This window comes from Amia ocellicauda, unplaced genomic scaffold (assembly GCF_036373705.1).
Source record: "Amia ocellicauda isolate fAmiCal2 unplaced genomic scaffold, fAmiCal2.hap1 HAP1_SCAFFOLD_361, whole genome shotgun sequence".
Classification (NCBI taxonomy): Eukaryota; Metazoa; Chordata; class Actinopteri; order Amiiformes; family Amiidae; genus Amia; species Amia ocellicauda.
This window is the reverse complement of record NW_027102933.1, coordinates 4,324-15,000: the sequence shown is the minus strand read 5'-3', so window position 1 is coordinate 15,000 and position 10,677 is coordinate 4,324.

Genomic DNA, 10,677 nt, shown 5'->3' with positions numbered 1-10,677 from the left:
CCACCGGGGAGATGTCAGAGCCCGTGAAACCCCGAAAGACAGACCCTTAAAGGCCCGCAAGCCCTTGGGGTGAACGTCTGGGGCGGGCAGCATACATACACCCCGGTCGGGAACCACAGGGAGGTGAGGTCAGAGCCCGTGAAACCCCGAAAGACAGACCCTTAAAGGCCCGCAAGCCCTTGGGGTGAACGTCTGGGGCGGGCAGCATACACACTCTCCACGGCGGGCCGCGAAGACTTAGCGGGCGCAGCCGCCGGAGCGGGCCGCCGACGAGGCCTGAAACGCGGGGTGCGGCCGGGACCGTTCCCCCCCTTGCATTTCGCTGGATGATCAGACAGTCGCAAAGAACCGTCTGAAAATCCCGGGCCAAGTCCAGAAAGTGTCCGTAAAAGAGCTAGCGGGGCCCAGCCACTTTCCTCCAGCAAGTGCCCTTAGCTCAGTTTTGACCTCTCTCATTGCACTAAGTGTCTTCAAAAACCCAGTTCCTGTATTTCCCCCGGCACCGTAGAGAAATGCTGACAGCCTGGAACACTGTGGCGGCTGCACACGGCACTCCCATGCCCGCCGCGAGCAGCCTAGCCCCGCCTCAGACCCGCGAGAACCGCCCATCGGCACACGGCCCGCTGTGCGCCCGAGCCGTTTGGTGTAAAAACTGTCCAAAAGTGGTTTCGACCACTTAGGAACATCGTAGAGACTCGAAATAAAAAGGATTTTGTTGGAAAAGCGATTCTGAGGAAGGCTGTGTTAAAATTAATTTCGGGAAATGTCGTTTACCCCCCCCCAAATGGCTCCGAAGTACCCCCCCCCCACCCCCCCCTAAAAAACCGTGTTCCGGGGGTTTTTCGAGAAAACAAACACACGGGGTATATAGAGGGGACTGAGACGAATCGAATGACGTGCTTTGCAAAGAAATCGGGGGCTCACAGCCCCCCCAGGAGAGGTTCAAAAGTCGGAGGACTGGTCACCTAACTCCCATTGAAGTCAATGGGGGAAAAATGAAAACTGTCAAAAAGGCTTAAAATGGTTCAAAAACCCACTGGGGCAGTAGATAATCATCCTATTTGAATTTTAAAAGTCTTAGTTTGGCGAAAAAATACCTTTTAATAATTGTTTTAGGGGTCAGAAAAATCAGCTCCGGCTGCCTGGTCACCTAGGGGAGATAGAAAATTTTTCTAAGTTTTTCACTCGGCCGCCTGGTCCCCTAACTCGAAAATTTTAAAGTGCTCCCATCGGTCCCGGGATAGGGTGGCTGATAGCTGGGAGCCCCCTGAGCACTGCCCCGGTGTTAGTTTTCGGAGAAATGCCCCCGTTGATTTGTTATGATTTTTTTTCCGCCGGCCGCCTGGTCGCCCTAATGTAAAGTCAATGGGAGTGAGGAGATAGAATATTTTTCAAAGTTTTTCACTCGGCCGCCTGGTCCCCTAACTCGAAAATTTTAAAGTGCTCCCATCGGTCCCGGGATAGGGTGGCTGATAGCTGGGAGCCCCCTGAGCACTGCCCCGGTGTTAGTTTTCGGAGAAATGCCTCCGTTGATTTGTTATGATTTTTTTTCCGCCGGCCGCCTGGTCGCCCTAATGTAAAGTCAATGGGAGTGAGGAGATAGAACATTTTTCAAAGTTTTTCACCCGGCCCCAAACGGCTCCAAAACACACTGGGGCTGTGGCTGGGACTCTCACCAGGACTGCCCCCTACTTTATTTCTGGATTAAAAAGCATTCTATATTAATTTTTCGATTTTTGGGACCCGGGACGCCTGGTCACCTAACTCCCCTTCTATCCCTATGGGGGGGGGGCGGGGACATCGAAAACGCTCCCATCGCCGCCGAGGCACGCTGCGGGGACTCTCCCTACCATCGCCCCATGCTTCCTTTGAAGAATATATGACGTTTTTCAATTTTCACCGACATTTGAAAATCAAAACTTCAGAACATTTCATAGTTATTCTCAATGGGTTGTCTAGGGGCACACATCTCTAAACTGGGGGAAATGCTCAAAATGATTAAAAAGAAAAACAATGCCCCCAGACCCGGGGGGCTGATAGCTGGGAGGCCCCTGAGCACTGCCCCGGTGTTAGTTTTCGGAGAAATGCCTCCGTTGATTTGTTATGATTTTTTTTCCGCCGGCCGCCTGGTCGCCCTAATGTAAAGTCAATGGGAGTGAGGAGATAGAATATTTTTCAAAGTTTTTCACTCGGCCGTCTGGTCCCCTGACTCGAAAATTTTAAAGTGCTCCCATCGGTCCCGGGATAGGGTGGCTGATAGCTGGGAGCCCCCTGAGCACAGCCCCGGTGTTAGTTTTCGGAGAAATGCCCCCGTTGATTTGTTATGATTTTTTTTCCGCCGGCCGCCTGGTCGCCCTAATGTAAAGTCAATGGGAGTGAGGAGATAGAATATTTTTCAAAGTTTTTCACTCGGCCGTCTGGTCCCCTGACTCGAAAATTTTAAAGTGCTCCCATCGGTCCCAGACCCGGGTGGCCACGAGGTGGGACCCCCCTGAGCACTGCCCCGGTGTTAGTTTTCGGAGAAATGCCCCCGTTGATTTGTTATGATCCGTAGTTGCCGGCCGGCCGCCCGGCAGTGCTCTATCGGATGGAGCGTGGGCTGGCTATGGGAGATTTAGCGATTTTCGGAACCGGCCCCGATCGCCCCCCAAACCGGGTGGCCACGAGGTGGGACCCCCCTGAGCACTGCCCCGGTGTTAGTTTTCGGAGAAATGCCCCCGTTGATTTCTTATGATCCGTAGTTGCCGGCCGGCCGCCCGGCATTGCTCTATCGGATGGAGCGTGGGCTGGCTATGGGAGATTTAGCGATTTTCGGAACCGGCCCCGATCGCCCCCCAAACCGGGTGGCCACGAGGTGGGACCCCCCTGAGCACTGCCCCGGTGTTAGTTTTCGGAGAAATGCCCCCGTTGATTTCTTATGATCCGTAGTTGCCGGCCGGCCGCCCGGCATTGCTCTATCGGATGGAGCGTGGGCTGGCTATGGGAGATTTAGCGATTTTCGGAACCGGCCCCGATCGCCCCCCAAACCGGGTGGCCACGAGGTGGGACCCCCCTGAGCACTGCCCCGGTGTTAGTTTTCGGAGAAATGCCCCCGTTGATTTGTTATGATCCGTAGTTGCCGGCCGGCCGCCCGGCAGTGCTCTATCGGATGGAGCGTGGGCTGGCTATGGGAGATTTAGCGATTTTCGGAACCGGCCCCGATCGCCCCCCAAACCGGGTGGCCACGAGGTGGGACCCCCCTGAGCACTGCCCCGGTGTTAGTTTTCCGAGAAATGCCCCCGTTGATTTGTTATGATCCGTAGTTGCCGGCCGGCCGCCCGGCAGTGCTCTATCGGATGGAGCGTGGGCTGGCTATGGGAGATTTAGCGATTTTCGGAACCGGCCCCGATCGCCCCCCAAACCGGGTGGCCACGAGGTGGGACCCCCCTGAGCACTGCCCCGGTGTTAGTTTTCCGAGAAATGCCCCCGTTGATTTGTTATGATTATTTTTCGCCCAGGCGATGTGCCTTTTCATTTTGTTTTGCACTTTCCTTCATTCCTTGGTGCATGCTACCATCTAACGGACACATTTCGGTACTGCAGTTTGAAAGTAATTTCCCCGTCTAGGGATCTCTCAATGCCCTGGGCTGCGAAAGGAGGGCAAGGACACCCTATGTTCTCATGAGTGCAAAGCCCCCCCGGCTTCAAGGCATTCCAAAAGGAAAACCGGAGACACTGCTGTACACACACACACACACACACACACACACACACACACACACACACACAGAGAGAGAGAGAGAGAGAGAGAGAGATAGAGAGAGAGTAGTCACACAGTGGAATAAACTCCCCAGCGATGTGGTAGAAGCTGAAAGTTGGGGAACATTGTGATGGTCTATATTTCTTGGCAGATAATAAAAGATGCTCTTATCATGCCTCCGTTGATGTGTTATGATCCATAGGTTGCCGGCCGCCCGGCATTGCTCTGATCGGATGGACCGTGGGCTGCCTATGGCAGAGTATGGGCGATTCTTCAGCCGGCCCCGATGGCCCCCCAAACCGGGTGGCCACGAGGTGGGACCCCCCTGAGCACTGCCCCGGTGTTAGTTTTCCGAGAAATGCCCCCGTTGATTTGTTACGATTATTTTTCGCCCAGGCGATGTGCCTTTTCATTTTGTTTTGCACTTTCCTTCATTCCTTGGTGCATGCTGCCATCTAACGGACACATTTCGGTACTGCAGTTTGAAAGTAATTTCCCCGTCTAGGGATATCTCTCTCGTCTAGGGACACTGCTGTACACACACACACACACACACACACACACACACACACAGAGAGAGAGAGAGAGAGATAGAGAGAGAGTAGTCACACAGTGGAATAAACTCCCCAGCGATGTGGTAGAAGCTGAAAGTTGGGGAACATTGTGATGGTCTATATTTCTTGGCAGATAATAAAAGATGCTCTTATCATGCCTCCGTTGATGTGTTATGATCCATAGGTTGCCGGCCGCCCGGCATTGCTCTGATCGGATGGACCGTGGGCTGCCTATGGCAGAGTATGGGCGATTCTTCAGCCGGCCCCGATGGCCCCCCAAACCGGGTGGCCACGAGGTGGGACCCCCCTGAGCACTGCCCCGGTGTTAGTTTTCCGAGAAATGCCCCCGTTGATTTGTTATGATTTTTTTTCCGCCGGCCGCCTGGTCGCCCTAATGTAAAGTCAATGGGAGTGAGGAGATAGAACATTTTTCAAAGTTTTTCACCCGGCCCCAAACGGCTCCAAAACACACTGGGGCTGTGGCTGGGACTCTCACCAGGACTGCCCCCTACTTTATTTCTGGATTAAAAAGCATTCTATATTAATTTTTCGATTTTTGGGACCCGGGACGCCTGGTCACCTAACTCCCCTTCTATCCCTATGGGGGGGGGACGGGGACATCGAAAACGCTCCCATCGCCGCCGAGGCACGCTGCGGGGACTCTCCCTACCATCGCCCCATGCTTCCTTTGAAGAATATATGACGTTTTTCAATTTTCACCGACATTTGAAAATCAAAACTTCAGAACATTTCATAGTTATTCTCAATGGGTTGTCTAGGGGCACACATCTCTAAACTGGGGGAAATGCTCAAAATGATTAAAAAGAAAAACAATGCCCCCAGACCCGGGGGGCTGATAGCTGGGAGCCCCCTGAGCACAGCCCCGGTGTTAGTTTTCGGAGAAATGCCCCCGTTGATTTGTTATGATTTTTTTTCCGCCGGCCGCCTGGTCGCCCTAATGTAAAGTCAATGGGAGTGAGGAGATAGAATATTTTTCAAAGTTTTTCACTCGGCCGTCTGGTCCCCTGACTCGAAAATTTTAAAGTGCTCCCATCGGTCCCAGACCCGGGTGGCCACGAGGTGGGACCCCCCTGAGCACTGCCCCGGTGTTAGTTTTCGGAGAAATGCCCCCGTTGATTTGTTATGATCCGTAGTTGCCGGCCGGCCGCCCGGCAGTGCTCTATCGGATGGAGCGTGGGCTGGCTATGGGAGATTTAGCGATTTTCGGAACCGGCCCCGATCGCCCCCCAAACCGGGTGGCCACGAGGTGGGACCCCCCTGAGCACTGCCCCGGTGTTAGTTTTCGGAGAAATGCCCCCGTTGATTTCTTATGATCCGTAGTTGCCGGCCGGCCGCCCGGCATTGCTCTATCGGATGGAGCGTGGGCTGGCTATGGGAGATTTAGCGATTTTCGGAACCGGCCCCGATCGCCCCCCAAACCGGGTGGCCACGAGGTGGGACCCCCCTGAGCACTGCCCCGGTGTTAGTTTTCGGAGAAATGCCCCCGTTGATTTCTTATGATCCGTAGTTGCCGGCCGGCCGCCCGGCATTGCTCTATCGGATGGAGCGTGGGCTGGCTATGGGAGATTTAGCGATTTTCGGAACCGGCCCCGATCGCCCCCCAAACCGGGTGGCCACGAGGTGGGACCCCCCTGAGCACTGCCCCGGTGTTAGTTTTCGGAGAAATGCCCCCGTTGATTTGTTATGATCCGTAGTTGCCGGCCGGCCGCCCGGCAGTGCTCTATCGGATGGAGCGTGGGCTGGCTATGGGAGATTTAGCGATTTTCGGAACCGGCCCCGATCGCCCCCCAAACCGGGTGGCCACGAGGTGGGACCCCCCTGAGCACTGCCCCGGTGTTAGTTTTCCGAGAAATGCCCCCGTTGATTTGTTATGATCCGTAGTTGCCGGCCGGCCGCCCGGCAGTGCTCTATCGGATGGAGCGTGGGCTGGCTATGGGAGATTTAGCGATTTTCGGAACCGGCCCCGATCGCCCCCCAAACCGGGTGGCCACGAGGTGGGACCCCCCTGAGCACTGCCCCGGTGTTAGTTTTCCGAGAAATGCCCCCGTTGATTTGTTATGATTATTTTTCGCCCAGGCGATGTGCCTTTTCATTTTGTTTTGCACTTTCCTTCATTCCTTGGTGCATGCTACCATCTAACGGACACATTTCGGTACTGCAGTTTGAAAGTAATTTCCCCGTCTAGGGATCTCTCAATGCCCTGGGCTGCGAAAGGAGGGCAAGGACACCCTATGTTCTCATGAGTGCAAAGCCCCCCCGGCTTCAAGGCATTCCAAAAGGAAAACCGGAGACACTGCTGTACACACACACACACACACACACACACACACACACACACACACACACAGAGAGAGAGAGAGAGAGAGAGAGAGATAGAGAGAGAGTAGTCACACAGTGGAATAAACTCCCCAGCGATGTGGTAGAAGCTGAAAGTTGGGGAACATTGTGATGGTCTATATTTCTTGGCAGATAATAAAAGATGCTCTTATCATGCCTCCGTTGATGTGTTATGATCCATAGGTTGCCGGCCGCCCGGCATTGCTCTGATCGGATGGACCGTGGGCTGCCTATGGCAGAGTATGGGCGATTCTTCAGCCGGCCCCGATGGCCCCCCAAACCGGGTGGCCACGAGGTGGGACCCCCCTGAGCACTGCCCCGGTGTTAGTTTTCCGAGAAATGCCCCCGTTGATTTGTTACGATTATTTTTCGCCCAGGCGATGTGCCTTTTCATTTTGTTTTGCACTTTCCTTCATTCCTTGGTGCATGCTGCCATCTAACGGACACATTTCGGTACTGCAGTTTGAAAGTAATTTCCCCGTCTAGGGATATCTCTCTCGTCTAGGGACACTGCTGTACACACACACACACACACACACACACACACACACACAGTGAGAGAGAGGGAGAGATAGAGAGAGGGAGAGAGAGAGAGAGAGAGGTGGAGAGGGAGAGAGAGATGGTGATAGAGAGAGAGTCGTCACACTCTGGAACAAACTCCCCAGAAGCTGAAAGTTGGGGAACATTATGATGATCTTTATTTCTTGGCAGATAATAAATGATGATCTTACAGAGGGCGACTTACAACACCAGTGCAAACATACAGCGAAGTACAAGGCATCAATCACGACAGAATCCCTTGAGTTAAAGCAGCAGATTCAGAATAACACACGTCCAAACAGACTGGAGAGGACCCTAAAACGAGCACGAAAGGTGTCGAATATGTGGCCTCCTCTCGCTTGTAAACTCTCTCGTGTTCCTGTCGATGGGGTCGGCGGCTCGGGGCAGCGGCCTAGCAGCAGCAGGCAGGCAGGCAGACCTCCAGGGCTGGCAGGCAGGCAGGCAGGGCTGTGTGGCTGGGGAGGGCAGGCTGGCAGGCTGGTAGGCCGTGCTGCTGCCAGGGCTGGAAGGCTGACCTCCAGGGCTGGAAGGCTGACTTCCAGGGCTGGATGGCAGGCAGGCAGACCTCCAGGGCTGGAAGGCTGACCTCCAGGGCAGGCAGGCAGGGCTGTGTGGCTGGGGAGGGCAGGCTGGCAGGCTGGTAGGCCGTGCTGCCAGGGCTGGAAGGCTGACCTCCAGGGCAGGCAGGCAGGCAGGCAGGGCTGGAAGGCAGGCAGGCAGACCTCCAGGGCTGGAAGGCTGACCTCCAGGGCAGGCAGGCAGGGCTGTGTGGCTGGGGAGGGCAGGCTGGCAGGCTGGTAGGCCGTGCTGCCAGGGCTGGAAGGCTGACCTCCAGGGCTAACAGGCAGGCAGGCAGACCTCCAGGGCTGGATAGCAGACCTCCAGGGCTAACAGGCTGACCTCCAGGGCTAACAGGCAGACCTCCAGGGCAGGCAGGCAGACCTCCAGGGCTAACAGGCAGGCAGGCAGACCTCCAGGGCTGGCAGGCTGACCTCCAGGGCAGGCAGTGCTGCTGCCAGGGCAGGCAGGCAGACCTCCAGGGCTAACAGGCAGGCAGGCAGACCTCCAGGGCTGGAAGGCAGACCTCCAGGGCAGGCAGGCAGACCTCCAGGGCTGGATAGCAGACCTCCAGGGCTAACAGGCAGGCAGGCAGACCTCCAGGGCTGGATAGCAGACCTCCAGGGCAGGCAGTGCTGCTACCAGGGCAGGCAGGCAGACCTCCAGGGCTGGAAGGCAGACCTCCAGGGCAGGCAGGCAGACCTCCAGGGCAGGCAGGCAGACCTCCAGGGCTGGATAGCAGACCTCCAGGGCTAACAGGCAGACCTCCAGGGCAGGCAGGCTGACCTCCAGGGCAGGCAGTGCTGCTGCCAGGGCAGGCAGGCAGACCTCCAGGGCTGGATAGCAGACCTCCAGGGCTAACAGGCAGACCTCCAGGGCTGGATAGCAGACCTCCAGGGCAGGCCGGCAGACCTCCAGGGCAGGCAGTGCTGCTACCAGGGCAGGCAGGCAGACCTCCAGGGCTGGATAGCAGACCTCCAGGGCAGGCAGTGCTGCTACCAGGGCTGGATAGCAGACCTCCAGGGCTGGATAGCAGACCTCCAGGGCAGGCAGGCAGACCTCCAGGGCTGGATAGCAGACCTCCAGGGCTAACAGGCTGACCTCCAGGGCTAACAGGCAGGCAGGCAGACCTCCAGGGCTGGAAGGCAGGCAGTGCTGCTACCAGGGCAGGCAGGCTGTCCTCCAGGGCTGGAAGGCAGACCTCCAGGGCAGGCAGGCAGACCTCCAGGGCAGGCAGTGCTGCTACCAGGGCTGGATAGCAGACCTCCAGGGCTGGATGGCAGGCAGGCAGACCTCCAGGGCTGGATAGCAGACCTCCAGGGCTAACAGGCTGACCTCCAGGGCTAACAGGCAGACCTCCAGGGCTGGATAGCAGACCTCCAGGGCAGGCAGGCAGACCTCCAGGGCAGGCAGGCAGACCTCCAGGGCTGGATAGCAGACCTCCAGGGCTAACAGGCAGACCTCCAGGGCAGGCAGGCTGACCTCCAGGGCAGGCAGTGCTGCTACCAGGGCAGGCAGGCAGACCTCCAGGGCAGGCAGTGCTGCTGCCAGGGCAGGCAGGCAGACCTCCAGGGCTAACAGGCAGGCAGGCAGACCTCCAGGGCTGGATAGCAGACCTCCAGGGCAGGCAGGCAGACCTCCAGGGCTGGATAGCAGACCTCCAGGGCTAACAGGCTGACCTCCAGGGCTAACAGGCAGGCAGGCAGACCTCCAGGGCTGGAAGGCAGGCAGTGCTGCTACCAGGGCAGGCAGGCTGTCCTCCAGGGCTGGAAGGCAGACCTCCAGGGCAGGCAGGCAGACCTCCAGGGCAGGCAGTGCTGCTACCAGGGCTGGATAGCAGACCTCCAGGGCTGGAAGGCAGGCAGGCAGACCTCCAGGGCAGGCAGTGCTGCTACCAGGGCTGGATAGCAGACCTCCAGGGCTAACAGGCAGACCTCCAGGGCTGGAAGGCAGGCAGTGCTGCTACCAGGGCAGGCAGGCTGTCCTCCAGGGCTGGATAGCAGACCTCCAGGGCAGGCAGTGCTGCCACCAGGGCAGGCAGGCTGTCCTCCAGGGCTAACAGGCAGACCTCCAGGGCTAACAGGCAGACCTCCAGGGCAGGCAGGCAGACCTCCAGGGCAGGCAGTGCTGCTACCAGGGCTGGATAGCAGACCTCCAGGGCTAACAGGCAGACCTCCAGGGCTGGCAGTGCTGCTACCAGGGCTGGATAGCAGACCTCCAGGGCTGGATAGCAGACCTCCAGGGCTAACAGGCAGACCTCCAGGGCAGGCAGGCAGACCTCCAGGGCTGGATAGCTGACCTCCAGGGCTGGATAGCAGACCTCCAGGGCTAACAGGCTGACCTCCAGGGCTAACAGGCAGACCTCCAGGGCAGGCAGGCAGACCTCCAGGGCAGGCAGTGCTGCTACCAGGGCTGGATAGCAGACCTCCAGGGCTAACAGGCAGACCTCCAGGGCTGGAAGGCAGGCAGTGCTGCTACCAGGGCAGGCAGGCTGTCCTCCAGGGCTGGAAGGCAGACCTCCAGGGCAGGCAGGCAGACCTCCAGGGCAGGCAGTGCTGCTACCAGGGCTGGATAGCAGACCTCCAGGGCTGGATAGCAGACCTCCAGGGCTAACAGGCAGACCTCCAGGGCTGGCAGGCTGACCTCCAGGGCAGGCAGGCAGGCAGGCAGACCTCCAGGGCTGGATAGCTGACCTCCAGGGCTGGATAGCAGACCTCCAGGGCTAACAGGCTGACCTCCAGGGCTAACAGGCAGACCTCCAGGGCAGGCAGGCAGACCTCCAGGGCAGGCAGTGCTGCTACCAGGGCTGGATAGCAGACCTCCAGGGCTAACAGGCAGACCTCCAGGGCTGGAAGGCAGGCAGTGCTGCTACCAGGGCAGGCAGGCTGTCCTCCAGGGCTGGAAGGC